Source organism: Eumetopias jubatus, unplaced genomic scaffold, assembly GCF_037043125.1.
Source record: "Eumetopias jubatus isolate StellerSeaLion01/CBP00866 unplaced genomic scaffold, mEumJub1_p1.0 scaffold_4, whole genome shotgun sequence".
NCBI lineage: Eukaryota > Metazoa > Chordata > Mammalia > Carnivora > Otariidae > Eumetopias > Eumetopias jubatus.
This window is the reverse complement of record NW_028274810.1, coordinates 168,074,156-168,090,939: the sequence shown is the minus strand read 5'-3', so window position 1 is coordinate 168,090,939 and position 16,784 is coordinate 168,074,156.

Below are 16,784 nucleotides of genomic sequence, written 5' to 3'. Positions count from 1 at the left end.
AGTTATTTACTAATCTCAGAATATGTCCTGGAGGGACAGCGATCACTGGGAGACTCCTCCAGGAACAAAGGAGCTGTTAGGCACTGTTTCTCTTCCCCACCCCCCAACATAAATACATGGCCACCTGCTGGAAACAGCACAGCACCAACATCCACTGCCTGACTTGCTTACACAATGCCTGCTCTCCCCTCCCCTTGCCTCTGGCTTTGGCGATCCACTTCCTCCAGCCAGGCTTGCCTCCGTCCCAGCACTTTTAGATCCCCTCCTGCAGAAAATTGGCACAAGCCTCGCAAACACCTGTCTCCTGACCCACACATTTTGTGGGGCTTTGGTCCTGGTGGCGGTGTGTCTCCTCTCTTGGAGGACCAGCACACACCTTGTTAAAATTGCATGCCCTGACCACATATGCTTTGTGGATGGGCCAGGGCTGACTATCTTGGCAGCAGCAGCATGTCCCCTCTGACTGAGCATAAAGCTTGTGGAAGATGTGCCCCCACCCCTGAGCACAATTTGAATCTGACCCTTTCAATATGCTCTTGACTGGAGCCCATTCATACTGGGGCCATGGGCCTGGCAGTGTGCATGCAGCCCCAACAGAGACCAGTACCACTCCAAAGTGGCTCCTGCCCTTTGGGAAAGGGAAAGATAACCACACAGACCAGTCAAACTGTGGCCCAAGCAGTGGGATGGGGGCAGACAGTTGGTCTGATTGCAGGCCCTGCCCACCAATAAAAGTTTCTCAGCAGACATTATAGGAAAAGCACCATGCAGTTTGGCCTACTCCATCACTGGCAAATGCTTGGTCTGATTAAACTCAAGCCCAAGAAGCCCCAGACTGGTCCACTAACACCACGGGGACCAAACCCTGTCTGCAAAAGGCAAAGAGAGCCACTGAAGACAAGTAGACTGAAGGATAAAGCAGCTCAGTCACAACAGAAGAGCACACACAACATACACAGGAGACACTCCTGAAGTGCCAGTTTCCAGTAAACAGGGGACACTGCACCAGAGGACCTCTTTTTCGTAACGCCACTACTTTCAAGAGCAGGGGAAATAGCTGACTTTCCTAACACATAGAAACAGAAACAGAGATTTCGACATAATGAGGAGACAGAGGAATATGTCCCAAATGAAAGAACAGGACAAACACACTGCAAGTGATCTAAGTGAAACAGAAATAGGTAATATAGTTGATAGAGAAATTAAAGTAATGATCACTGGACTTGAGAAAAGAGTGGAGGACTTCAGTGACACCCTTAACAAAGAGATAAAAAAGAATGAGAGATGAAGAACACAAATGAAATTAAAAATACACTAGCTGTAATAAATACCAGACTAAAGGAAGCAGAAGGATGAATCAGTGGCCTGGAGGACAAAATAATGGAAAGTAATCAAGCCGAGCAGGTAAGAGGAAAAAAAATGCAAAATGAGCATAGACTTAGGGAATTCAGTGACACCATCAAGTGTATTAATATTTGCATTACAGAGATCCCAAGAAGAAATAGAGATACAAAAGGGTAAATCGATTTATTTGAAGAAATAATATTTATCTGAAGAGATAATAGCTGAAAACTTCCCAAATCTAGCAAAACAAACAGAAATCCAGATGCAGGAGGTATAAAGATCCCCCCCAATAAAATCAACCCAGGGAAGTCCTCACCAAGATACATAGTAATTAAAATGGTAAAAGGTAGTGATAAAGAGAGGATTTTAAAATTGCCAAGAGAAAAGAGGACAGTTACATACAAGGGAAATCCCATAAGGCTAATAGTTAATTTTTCAGCAGAAACTTTGCAAGCCAGAAGGGAGTGGCATGATATATTCAAAGTGCTGAAAGGAAAAAATCTGCAGCCAAGAATACTCTACCTAGCAAGGCTATCATTCAGAATAGAAAGAGAATTAAGGAGTTTCCCAGACAAAAGTTAAAGGAATGCATGGCTACTAAACTAGTCCTACAAGAAATGTTAAAGAGGGCTCTTGAATGGAAAGAAAAGACCATATGTAAAGGTCAGAAAAGTAGAAAGCACAAAAGCAGTAAAAATAGGCATATTTGTAAAAATCAGTCACAGGAGTCACAAAATAAAAGGATGTAAAGTATGACACCATATGCCTGAAACGTGGAGAGGAGAGGAGTAAATAATGGGTTCAAAGTTAAGTGACCATCAACTTAATATAGACTACTATATGCAGAACATATTATATACAAATTGAATGGTAACCACAAATTAAAAACGAGAAATAGTTATACAAAAAATAAAGAAAAAGGAATCCAGGTATATCACTAAAGAAAGCCAACTTATTGTGAGAGAAGAGAGCAAAGGAAGAAAGAAACATAGAAGAACTACAAAAACAACCGTAAAACAAGTAAACTGGACAGCAACATGCAAAAGAGTGAAACTCGACCCCTTTCTTACACTATCCCAAAAAATAGGTTAAAGATAAACTTCCACATTCGTTCTATGAGATTAGCATTATACTGATACCAAAACCAGATAAAGACATCATCGATAAAGGGAATTACAGGCGAATATCTCTGATAAACATAGATGCAAAAATCCTCAGCAAAATATTAGCAAACTGAATCCAACAAAACACTAAATAAATCATTCACCACAATCAAGTGGGATTTATTCCTAGGATGCAAAGGTGATTCAATATTTGCAAATCAATCAGTGTGGTATATCACATCAATAAAAGACAAGGTAAAAACCATACGATCATTTTAACAGATGCAGAAAAAACTTTTGACAAAGTACAACATTCATTCATGGTAAAAACCCTCAACTAAGAATGTTTAGAGGGAACATACGGCAACATAATAAAGGCCTTATATGAACAACTCACAGTTAAAATCATATGCAATGGAGAAAAAAATGTGAGCTTTTCCTCTAATGTCAGGAATAAGTCAAGAATGTCAACTCTCACCATTTTGAGTAGAATTTTCACTATTTGCTGATGACATAATTCTACATATAGAAAACCTGAAAGACTCCACCAAAAAACTGCTAGAACTAATAAACGAATTCAGAGAAGTTGCAGGATACAAAAACCAATCTACAGAAATCTGTTGCATTTCTATTCACTAATAATGAAGCAGCAGAAGGAAAAATTAAGAAAACAATCCCATTTACAACTATACCAAGAATAATAAGTTACCAAGGAATAAACTTAACCAAGGAGATGAAAGACCTGTACTCTGAAAACTATAAAACACTGATGAAGGAAATTGAAGATGACACAAATAAATGGAAAGGCATGCCATGCTCATGGATTGAAAGAACAAATATTGTTAAAATGTCCATACTACCCAAAGCAATCTACAGAGTTAATGAAATCCCTAGCAAAATAACAAAAGTATTTTTCACAGAGCTAGAACAAGCAATCCTAAAATGTGTATGGAACTGCAAAAGACCCCTAATAGCCAAAGCAAGCTTGAAAAAGAGAAACAAAACTGGACGTTTTGCAATTCCAGACTTCAAGTTATATTACAAAACTGTAGTAATCAAAACAGTATGGTACCGGCATAAAAATAGACACTTAGATCAATGGAACAGAAAAGAAAATGAAATAAGAAATGAACCCACAATTGTATGGTCAATTAATCTTTATAAAGGAGGCAAGATGGATTAGCCTGGTGATGGGTGGGAGAGGGCACGTATTAAATGGAGCACTGGGTGTTATATGCAAACAATGAATCATGGAACACTACATCAAAAACTAATGATGTAATGTATGGTGATTAACATAACATAATAAAATTTTAAAAAATCAAAAAACAAACAAAAAAACAAAGGAGGCAAGAATATGCAATGGGATAAATAGTGCTGGGTAAACTGGACAGCAACATGCAAAAGAATGAAACTCGACCCCTTTCTTACACAATACACAAAAATAAACTCAAAATGGGTTAAGGACCTAAATGTTAGAATTGAAACCATAAAAATCCTAGAAAAGAACATAAGCAGTAATATCTCTCACATTGGCCTTAACTACATCCTTTTAGAGATGTCTCTTGATGTAAGAGAAACAAAAAAATAAACTACTGGGACTAAATCAAAATTAAACGCCTCTGCACAGCAAAGAAAACAATCAACAAAACTAAGAGACAACTTACTGAATGGGAGATATTTGCCAAATGACAAATCCAATAAAGGGGTAATATCCAAAATATACAAAGAACTTATACAACTCCACACACACACACACACACACACACACACACACACACACACACACACACAATAATCCAATTAAAAATGGGCAGAAGACATGATCAGACATTTTTCCAAAGAAGACATACTAATGGCCAACAGACACATGAAAAGATGCTCAACATCTCTCATCATCAGGGAAATACAAATCCAAACCACAATGATATATCACTCACATGTATCAGAATGGATAAAATAAAAAACTCAAGAAATAAGTGTTGGCAAGGCTGTGGAGAAAAAAGAAGGCTCATGCACTGTTAGTGAAAATGCAAACTGTTGTAGCTATTGTGAAAGAGTATGGAGGTTTCTCAAAAAATTAAAAATAAAACTACCATATGAACTTCTATGTATTTACCCAAAGAATATGCAAATGCTAATTCGAATGGATACATGCACCCCTATGTTCATTGCAGCACTATTTACAATAGCCAAATTATGGCAGCAATTCAAGTTCCACCCATAGATGAATGGATAAAGAAGATGTGTATACATACAATGGAATATTATTCAGCCATAAAAAAGAATGAAATTTTGCCATGTGCAGCAACATCGATGGATCTGTAGTATAATGCTAAGTGAAATAAGCCAGAGAAAGACAAATACTATAGAATTTCATGCATATGTGGAATTTAAGAAACAAAACAAATGAACAAAGTGAAAAAAAAAAGACAAACCAAAAACACAGACTCTTAACTATAGAGAACAAACTGATGGTTACCAGAGAGGAGGTGGGTGGGGGATGGGTGAAATAGGTGATGGGGATTAAGGAGCGCACTTGTCGTGATGAGCACTGGGTGATGTATGGAAGTGTTGAATCACTATATTGTACACCTGAAACTAATGTAACACTGTATGCTAACTACAGTAGAAGTAAAACAAAAAAAAGGCAACCTACTGAATGGGAGGAAATATTTGCAAATCATATATCTGATAAGGGGTTAATATGCAAAATATATAAGGAACTCATAAAACTCAATAGCAACAAACAAAAAATCTGTTTAAAAAGTGAGCAGATGGGGTGCCTGGGTGGCTCAGTTGGTTAAGCAACGGCCTTCAGCTCAGGTCATGATCCTGCAGTCCCGGGATTGAGTCCCGCATCGGGCTCCCTGCTCAGCAGGGAGTCTGCTTCTCCCTCTGACCCTCTTCCCTCTCGTGCTCTCTATCTCTCATTCTCTCTCTCTCAAATAAATAAGTAAAATCTTAAAAATAAATAAAATAAATAAAATAAAAAATGGGCAGATGTGAATAGGCATTTTTCCAAATAAGACAAAACTGATGGCCAAAAGGTATGTGACAAGATGCTCAACACCACTCATCATCAGGGAAATGCAAATCAAAGCCACAATGAGTTATCACCTCATACCTGTCAGAATGACTATTATCAAGAAGCCAAGAAATAAGTTTTGGTGAAAAGATGGAAGGAAAAAAAACCTCTTGCACAGAATGAAGTATACATTCCCATTCCCATTGATGGGAATGTATATTGGCACAGCCTCTATGGAAAAGAGTATGGAGATTTCTAAAAAAATTAAAAATAGAACTATCATATAATGCAGCAATTCTATTTCTGGGTATATATAGAACTAAAATGAAAACCCTAATTCTGCTTACCATTTATTCATTTCCTAGGCTATTCTCAGTTGAATGTCCAGGTTTTGTTTTTTATTTTCAGTTGTTTGGCATCATGGTGAAATCAGATCATGCCTTTTCATCTAGTTTTGCTGTCCTATGACTGCTTTGTTACTCCCTCTGAATATGTTGTTTGTCATAAAAGGATAATCATGCAGTAGAACACAGGCAGAGGTCCTATAAACTTGTGGTTCAAAGCAGCCTCACAGAGTGGGGAGTTTGTGATTTACCAAACTAACATCCACTTGGGCAAATATTGTTATGAATCACCAGTAAAACCAAGTGATGTTAAAAAAAAAAGAAAAAGAAATCCAATTCAAATGCCTTTCAAAGTAATTACGTTGGCTTTTTTCCTTCCTGAGGTTCTTTAAGGAAACTGAGGAGAGGATTGCAGAGCATGAAACACAGCAAACCTTTCCAAGAATCATATTTCTATACCTCATTGCATCACTCCAAATCTCTAACCTCTCTCCTGTACCCAACCCACCCTCCATTATCCCTCTCAGATATTTTTCCCTTTTAAGTATTTATAGACTGAGAAACATTGAGTGATCTACTCCATGTGCATTCTCATCTATTTCACCCTCCAGCCAATCTAACGGAATTTTTCTTGGACTCATCTTTTAAAGACCAAGGAAAGAAGAACTATAGATATTAGTCCAATAGGGAGATTTCCTGGAGGAGGGGGGATTAACTGGGTTCTTTTATTTTTTTCTTGTTTATATACTCACCTAGGAAAAATGAAAAAGGGAAGTATTTCTCTTACCTATTACCCCTACCCCTTTCTTTTTAGGAAGAAGTAATCAGATTTTTGTGTCAAAGGGATAGTTGTATTTCTAGGGCTAGGTGGAAGTAGAGTTTCTTGGAAGTAACATCCTGTCTTTGAGGACTAGGCTAGTTTGAGGCTATGGAGAGAGCAGATGTGAATAGGGTAAGTGGGAAGGGGCCAGGGCTGTGGGGTGTTTTAGAGGTGGCTGGGGCTCAGGGGAAGCCTGCCTGAGAAGTTGAACACTGTCCGTATTGGCGGGTACCATCATTCATCCACGTAACACTTTCTTAAAAAATTGAGGAATGGGGATGGGGGTATGGGACTCTTTCCTCAAGACACTATCTCCATCTGTCAGAAAATGTTGATTGCAAACAAATTTTGTTAAAACAAGAGCCTTCACTGCCATCTGCTGAAAACTTGTTGTAATAAATATATGTATTTACGACGTCAACAATGAGTATGGTGCCTCCTTGGTCTTGCTACCCAACCTGCACACCTATGAATGGCGACCCCCATTCTAGGCTTGGAAGCGTGAGGAGAGCCTTTGTGCTGTGCCTTTAGCAGTGGGCAGCACCTTGATGGCAGAATTGGGAGCATAACTAGTGTTTGAGAGTACATCGTGTAGCAGAAGAAACAATGTTGAAGATGGAAGCAACCAAGGACCAAAGAAGAGGCCCCCTTCCAATTTTCTAGAGAAAACCTCCAGATACAGTCCAAAAAAAGTGTGGAGGAGACATAGGGGACATTTTCTCTAATAGTAAGACAGAGAAAAGTAATTAGTGACTTGCCTGTGCTTTGCTTCTAAAAGAATAGGGGAGATGCTCCCTGTTTCTTGACCCAAACAAAGTCTGCAGCTCATACACCACGAATGTACAATACAACTGGCTGCCATTTTTCTGCCAGGTGGTGCTGGAATACTCTCTTAGAGGAAAGGCTGGTGTAATGGGGTGGTCTTTAGAATCAGATTCCTGGTTCAAGTTATAGCTCCACTATTCACTACTCACCACAAGGAGCTTAACTATCCGTGTCTCAGTTTCTTCCTCTATAAAATGAAGATAATAATATAACCTACCACACAAGGATGGTATGAGGATAAAATGAGGTTTTCAAGAAGTACATAAAATACTTAGAACACAGCCTGGCACACAGTATTCTTGCCTCTTACTAGGACTATCCCTGACTACCTCAACTGCAAACACTTCCATATACACTGGAAGACTGAAGCTCCCAGAAAATATAAGGTAAAAAGTTAGGGGTATGGGTGGATGGGGTCGGAGAAAGGGAGATGGAGGTGGGGGGGTGGGGGGTTACTGCCTCCTGCCAGGTGTAGTCCCCACAGTTCAGTGCAGAAGGCAAAGGCAGAAAGCAAAAGACGGTACCATAGGTACTTTGGATTGGAATATTTCCAATATTCGGTCCACTGCTTCAGAAACAGAGTGGAAGAGTAATTGATTCTACCCAGAAGAGCATAACCATCCTTGATAAATGCCCAAGGGCAAGTAAGCATTGGTGAAAGCCAGACATTTTATCCTGCCCTCTGCTATAAAGCTGGACGGGCATTTTCCCAGGACCGAAATGCACAAGGGACAAAACCAGGAAAAACCAGTATCTAGTTTTTTAGCAAAGATGACATCCCATTTTAAAATCACTGAAGAGTTGGAATAGCAATGATTTATTGAAGAACTTACTAAATGGCACGTATTGCACTTTTGCATGGATTATTACACTGAATTTTCAAGACAACCTTTGAGGTTGATATTCTTATTGTCCAGTGTCACATGGTAATATGTAAGTGGAGAAGCTGGTTTAAGATTTACTAGCAGAAAGTGAGAAGGGCATATAGTTTTCTATTTCCACATCAGTCAAATCTTTACATTTTTTAACCTGTTTCTTATAAAAGAGGCTTAAAGATTTCATTACTACTATAGTTATTATAAAATGCAACTTTTTTTCTTAACTTTTTATTCCCAACCAAGCTCTACCCAAAAATTTCCCAATCCCTGTCTTATTTTTGCATTTGCCAGCTTTTTCCCTGCTTCAATTTCTTATGAAGCTTGGAGTACAGTTCTTTGGGCTATGAGCCAAAAAAAATATGTGCAATTTCTTTCTTTTCCTTCTTTAAACATCTCTGGAAACTGGTGAGGTTTAGTTTTAAAATTTCCTTTCCTAACTATGTTCAAATTTCTCTATTTTGTTATTTTTCCTGTATAACCTCATTAGGAAAGGGGAAATGGAAATTGATAGTCAAAATCAGTTTTTCTTTTACATAATTAATATAAAAATGAAGTTTTTTATACAGATTCCTCTATAGTATGTTGTTTTTATTAATAAATCTTTCCATTCAATAGGACTTGCCTAAAATTCCAAAAGATTAATTTCCTCTAAAGATATTTAAAAACTAATTTTCCATCTTCTACCCAATTGATCCATACAAAATCTTGTATTCAAATATCAGTTTTGTAACAGTAGACCCAGCACTCTTCAGGTCTCTAACCTTGGAATCCTGTGTTATTCTTTCTATCATTACATGCAATCATTATCAAATTCTGCTATCTCTTCATTTTCATCTCTTGGTTTTATATTCCATGCCCACTGCCACAGACTATACTACTGTCCATGCTCCCCTCACTGCAGACCCCCACTCTGACCACGCCTGCAATCTCTTGGCCACTCCTCCCATTTCTACTGCCGTTCTCCATCTCTTGTTCATACAGCCCCAGGCTTGGTCATCCTAATACATCAAGAGCAGGCATTCCATATATGAGTTGAATTTTGGCTGTAGGAGAGAGGCATTCTTTTTAAAATTAAAGTGGCTGGCTGACTTTCAAGTTTTATACGGAATCTGCATTGAGGGTATAAGAGGTCCTCGATGAACAGGCTGAGAGAGCTAGAGAGGAATGAGGTATGGGGCCAGGTTCTAGCTCCTCTGCTGGCCTTTCTAGCTCTCTCTTTCTTCTCTTTCTCTTCTACAGCACACTCTCCTCTCTGGCTCTCCTCTTCAGCTTCTCTTTCTACTTCTTTTATTCTTTTCTTTTTTTCAAAGATTTATTTATTTATTTTAGAGAGAGAGAGAGAGAGAGAGAGAGAGCATGCACAGGCAAGAGTGGGGGAAGGAGGAGGGGGCAGAGGGAGAGGAGCAGACTCCTCGCAGAGCATAGAGTCTGACAAAGGGCTCAATCTCATGACCTTGAGACCATAACCTGAGCCAAAATTAAGAGTTGGATGCTCAACTGACTGAGCCACCCAGGCGCCCCCTTACTTATTTTTTTCCTTCTTTCTGTTCACTCTTTTTCCTTCCCTCAAATAACAGGAATTTCCTCCTCCCAGGGGCTCTGCAGGTTGACAAGTGTCCAGTTCCAGGAGGTAAGACTCTGTGAATGTGACTCATTGGATTTGAGCAGTACACAACCTGAACAGCCTTATGCTGGTCTGCGAATAAAGTAAAATTTAACTGGTTGGATTGTTTACATTGACACATTGTAGATGATGTCAACATAGACAGAACTGAAGACTTTAGGAAAATGAACGAACTTCTCATTCCTGCAATAGGCCACCTCCTATTTATTTATATTTATTGACCACCAACAGGGTGCAAGGCATCACATTATGGGGTTGAGGATACAACAGTGAACCAAACATTCCTGAGATGACACAGAATGAATAAATGAATGAATGAATGAATGAATGAATGAATGTAGCTAACATATCAGACTATAACAAGTGTCCTGGAAAACAGGGTGTGGAAGTGGGGTAGGGGGGTGTGTATGCTCCTGTGCTGGGAGAGAGGGACTGCAATTTAAACTGGACAGAGAAGGCCTCGCTGAGCATGTGATACCCGAGCACTACCAGACAGTGGAGAAAGAAGGGACACGGGTCTCTGGGAGAAGAGCACCCTGAGCAGAGTGAACAAGTTCAAAGGCCCCAGGCAAGCCTGACACCATGTTGGGTGGTACGTTGGCCACTAAGTGTGACTACATAAGCGACCTCAAAAGACATGGGACTTGCTTATTTTGAAAATATTGGTCCCCGAGGTGTTGCTATTCTTGCTAGCTTCTTTCATATATTCTGGCTTTTGCCACTGCTTTCTTTGGGCCATCCCTGGTACTGTGCTAAATGCTTCAGTGGCAAATAAAAGTTTCGGGCAAAGTTGTTGGAGGATAATGGAATAATATTGAATCTACTGCCTCCAAAGGCTTTGCTGCACAAGAAGATCAGCAGCAGTCTTACTCACTTATTTAGTTATTCCCATGGCAAATATTTATCAGGTTGTTGCCGTGAGCCTGGAAAAGCACTAGGTTTCAGGGATACAGCGGTGAATGAAACAGAACCCCTGCTTTGCATGGGGGTCAGATAATAAAATAATAATGAAGATAACAATAATCATGGGGGCACTGGGGTGGCTCAGTCAGTTAAGCAGCTGACTCTTGATTTTTGCTCAAGTCATGATCTCAGGGTCTTGGTATGGAGTCCAAGCAGTCCCTGCTCAGCAGAGAGTCTGCCTCTCCCTCTCCCTCCGTCCCCCTGCTCATGATCTTTCTCTGTCTCAAATAAATCTTTTTAAAAACCCAATAATTATGGATTCTTAATAGTACTATGAAGACAATACACAGGATTTGTTGATAATATAAAATGGGGGGTAGCTTAGTGAAGGGAGTAAAGAGAAGATGGTCCAAGAACCCTTCTCTAAGCCTTCTTCCTTTTAAGCTACTAAGACATTTGTATTCGGGCATTTAAACCACATCCTCAAAGGCTCTCGAGGGGTACCAGCCCTGTGAAGAGGGGAGGGGAGAACCTTTCAGGCACAGGGTCCCTGGGTAGGACTGAGCAGAGCATGTCATGGGAATGGACAGAAAGTACTGGGAATCAGAGCTTACTCATCCAGGGGGAGAACCCAATGAAGTGAGGTGCGAAAGGTTGACCGGGAGCTGGCATTGGAACATGCAAAACTTTCAGGACATGGAAGAGTCTTGGATTCTATTCTCCATTTAACTGGAAGCCATTGGTGATTTTTGAGCAGGGGATCTACCCGCTTCAGGATTACTGTCCGTGCTCTATGAGGGTGGGCTGGCGGGGAGCACCAGTCAGAGTAGTTAGGAGGCTGGATGGTGATCCGGTGAGAGGTGCTGGAGGCATGAAGAGGAGAGAAGTGGGGGTGCTTCGGATATATGTGAGGGCCGAGCAGACAGGACCTGCTGATGGACTGAATGTAGAGCGAGCGAGGCAAAGGAAAGGGGCCAAGGTGACTCCCCAGGTTTCCGAATAATATTGTCAGTTACTAAAATGGGTAAAATCTGGGGGGAAGAGGACAGGTTGGGGAGTTCCCTATGGATTTGCCCCATAAAATGTAAGCTTTATTCAGGTCTTTGGTTTACGCTTCCGCTGTAGAAAGAGGGAATAATTTATATACCTCTGTTAGCTGGCTTGCGGGAGCTGGGTCCTCAAAGCCACTCCTGTACATCTGTCCAGACACGTGTCCCACAGGCCCAGGGCACTGGGCGGAATGCGCAGCAAGAGGGGCAGGTAAGAAGTGGGCCCTGCCTCAAGTGTGCAAAAGTGTGAGGTGTGGGGCTGAGGGTCTGCTTTCTGGTTCTGAGGCAAAATAACCCACTTAGATTTATAAGGATCTCACAATCAAGTTTCGCTGAGAATATTGGCTCCTCCTGGAGGCGTGGGGTGCAGGGGAAGCCCCCCTCACATGGAGAACTGAGAAGCAGATAGTAAGGGGTTCCTCCAACAGAACTCATCTGTCCAAATCTAAAAAATCAACAAACTGCTCATAGATTGCCAGGAGGATAGGAGAGGCCACAGTGTTAAGTACAAACTCTGCTAAATAACCCTACTTTGTGAATGGTTAGGAAATATAAATAGTGAATACCAGGACTAAATATCTGAGGGTGAATGATTACACTTAATGAAGCAAATAGTCCCCTGATCATCATCATCATTATTATTGGACAGAGCGGCTACTAGCATTTATTATTCACAATTGATGTTGACAGTACATAAAGAAAAATGTGCTAACTAGGACATTTTTAAAATTAATTTACTCGGTCTTAATGGCTGCAACTCCTGAAGGATGGCAGAAGTGCTTGGCTTCAGTTACAAAATTATTTGTAAAGTATTAAATAAGTGTTTATTAAGTTGATTATAATATAGAAGATTAAATGAACCTCTACAAAGAATATACATTGCGTATGTTAATAACTACATGTTAAATCATATGAATTGCTCTTCTCTAGTATTTGGGATGCCAAGTTCAAGCTAACCATATTCTCTTTTAAGTGCTCCTCAGCTCTAAGCATGTTAAGCTTGAAATTACAACCTTGTGTTTTCCTATTTTGGAATACACAAACTAAGTCAGGTAATGATGCAGGCATAGTTATGTTGCAAAAATTTTTGCTTTCATCAATAAAATCGAGACAATAATATTTTAAAATAATACTCAAAGACCAATGGTTCTGCATTTACCTCGTGGGCTGAATTCTGCAAATGACTTTTGGGAGATGTAAAACTATGACTTAATGGAAATCTTGCAAGCATAGATACTTCCTGAATCCTAGGCTACCAAGGTGGCCACTAGGGGGCGCTGGCTTTGGAGAGAATGAGAGACTCCAGGGAACCCTGGGTCCACCTGGGACAAAACAGGATGTAGGGAAAGGGCAACTCCTCAGTGGATCAGCAGGAGAGTGGGGTCAGAGATAAGCCCCCAAATAAGGCTGGCCTGACCTATGCACAAATTTGTAGGCTGGTTTTGGGGGTTTTTTCTTTTTTTTTTTTTTACATTTTAAATGTGATTTCTACTTAGTTTTTAAATGGGTATTTTATTCCATAATTCAAAAGCATAGAAGGACTGATAGTAGACTCCCACTTCTCGCTTTCTTTCTTACTTCAGCCCAAAATTACATTTCCCAGAAACTCCTTAGAAAAAAGGTGTGGCCACAAACTTAAGGTCCAATCGGTGATCTGTGGTGGAATCAGACTCAGTGGAGGGTAGGAAGCTGGGAGGCCTTCTGGAAAGAGAAGGACTTCTCCACCCTTCCTCCTGCTTACTGCAAGGGGGCCTGATGGCAGGGTCATGAAAATGGGTCACAACCTAAGGGGTGGAGTAGAAAACCTGAAAAGGTCTGGATGGCTCTAACTTCATGGAGCTGTATCTTCAGCTCTGCAGTGCCTACCCTGGACTTCTTTCATGTATAAGCCCTTGTTATTTTTATTTTTCTGTTCAGTGCATCCCAACATAACTTGAATAGTGAAAAGCCTCCCTTTCACCAAGTTCCCAAACAATGTAGTGCCTTCCTTTTCGAAGATATTTTAACTGGTAATATATATGAGTGGATGTGTGTGTGCACGTGTGAATGTTTGTATCTTGGGAAATAATTCATATGAATACATGAAGAGCTTCCTCATTCTTTTTTGAGTTCTAGAGATTTCAATTGCGTTGATGAGCCACAAAGGACTGATGAACATTTGGATTGTTTCCGTTATTTAGCTATTACAGATAATGTTGCAATGAATAACTTTGTTCCATTTAGGTCCTCAGCGTTTATCCACAGGATAAATTCCTGAAAGTCAGAGTGCTAGGTGAAAGAGGATGTGCGTTTGTAATTTTGATAGCTTCCCTCTGGAGATATTCTTCTAATTCATCTTTTAGTAGCAATGTATGAGAGTGTGCTTTCCCTCGCATCCTTCCTAACACAGTGTTAGCAAAGAAGGCTAAACTTACATTCTTTCTGGAACTGCTTGGGAAGGAAGGAAAGAATGAGGAAATGGGGGAAGGAAGAAAGGATTAGGTTGAGATGCAAGTGTAAGTTTTACGTTTTTAATTATCCACATTGCATGGATAGGACATGCAATTGAGGGGTGAATTGCAATAGGCAGGCCCTTAGTTAATTCAGTTCAGCTCTCTTATGGAGAAGTTGTAAGGATGAGCTTATAGAATTTAATCGGGTGGTTTAAAAGGCATGGAATGGATTGTGGTTTATGTGAGGTACCTACCAGAGCTTAGTCCATGGTGGGACTGACATGTATTTTTTGTTATCTAATCTCATGCGGTGCAGTACTTGCTCAGATCTGTGATTTGGAACCAAAGAGCACCATTTCTCCAGGAGTCTTGGACGTCACCAGGCAGGATTTCCTGCACACAGTGGGCTCCAGGAGAGCCAGTGTCACACTGAACAAGGTCTACCTCGTTGTAAGACAGGTTAGCTCTGGTCCGATTCATGCAATTGAGCCACTCACACAGGAGCCATGGACTGTTCATTCCTCTTCCTCTGCTCTCACTAGGGCTCAGCATTCTGATGCTCCCTGGAAAGGGCTGTAAAAGACCTCACAGCACAGGTGAGGAGGGAGTAGGCTCGATGATAATGACCATTCTATAAGCATTAGCACTTTCTATGGGTCAGGAACTATTTTGTTCTAAGTGCTTATTGTATATGTACATACTGCCCCTCATCGCAACCATGGGGGTAGCACTAATTATCATCATCTCCATTTGATGGGGTACTGTGGCACAGGGAGGTTAAATCAGGATCACACATCTATAAGGGGTAGAGCTAGGGTTTGAATCTAAGCTGTGAGGACCCAGAGTCTGTGTGCTTAACCCCTGCACTATGGCTCCCACGACTTTTCTTAGAGCCCTCTTTTGTAGCTCTCTGCCCAGATTCACTGTTGGCTCTTAAAAGGCTCTGTGTGTCTGGCATCCCTGGTAGTGTCAGGTAACCAGGCTTTTTCCCCCCAAGACACAATGGCCCGAGGGGGTGATTCATAGCTCCTTCCATTGTGCTCAGAGGAAGAAGACCCAAGCAAAACAAAATGCCCATGCAAGGTGGAGGACAGAGAAAAAACAAGCCCAAGAACAGGTGGAGGGAAGAATCTGCAACGAACTGGAAAAGGAAAGAAAACGGAGCAGCAGAAAATGGAAGAGCAAAGTGGACTTCAATGTAATTATGTTCTCAGTTCTGGAAAGAACAGCAATGGGGAGCATCGCAAGCCTGTGCAATGTGTACAAACTCAAGGAGCCATTCTCCACCACGGCAGGCAGGCCTGAGCCCTCACACGGGGTCGGGCCAGCGTCTCAGTGCCCACAATGCCTAGAGGAGGAGTGGGCACCAAATTGACTGCTCGCTAAAAACGTGCGGAAGGGAGAAAGACATCTACGACAAGAATCCAGGACATCAAGAGGGGAAAAAAAAAAAAAAAAGACTACACCAGAATCTAGAATCCAGAACTAGGAAAACAAAGCAAATAATCAATGAGCAGAACCTGGAGGTTATACTTATGATAACTCAGAGGCCCTATCAGGATGCTTTTAGAAACTGTGCGTTTCATAAACTGCAACTAGAAATTCTTGAAGTTCAATAAATACACACATATATATCTTTATATAAATATATGTTTATCTCACATTAAGGAACTTTATATATAAATAAATCTTTATATTATAAATATAATATTTATCTATCTCACATAAAGGAAGTCCTGAGGTGTGCAGCCTTGTCGGTCAATAAATTTAGGACTTCAGCCAAAAGACCCATCCTTTTTCTTCACAGCTCTGCTGTTCTGAGGCTAAGAGGAAGCCCATCGTAACATCCCAGGAATCACATTCAGGAAAACAGCACCCAGAAAAAGAAAAGGAAATCTCCTTGCTCATGCCTTCCCTAGTGTAGAAATTTTCCTCAGAAACTGCCCCCACACGGACTTTCCTTTACAGCTCATCGTCCATAGTTGAGTCATGCACCACCGAGGATGCAGGGACCCTTCGTCTCACCAGACCACCTCGAAAGGATGGGATTCCAGCTTCCTGAGGAACAGCTCTACATGGGAGAGGAGGCGTGAAAACAAAATCCACCTCTTTCCAGGAAGGAAGGACCAGGAAAGGCAACAGACTCTAGTATGGAGGTATACAATTCCCTTAGGGATATTTGTAACCACAAATACAGATACTACATTTAAGTGTGTATTAAATTATAAAATAATTTAAGACCCAATTTAACAATTACAGGGGAGGAATTCATGTTTGTGTCAAAAGTTTGCTAACTCCAATACTTCTGCAGTTGCAAATGGATTTCTGACATTTCGGAGAAGTGATATTCATAAGAAGGACATGGAACAGCCCAAGCTGGACTCACAATAGGTTCTAGGCAGGAAAGCATAATAAAGGAGGTGGCAGAGGGTGG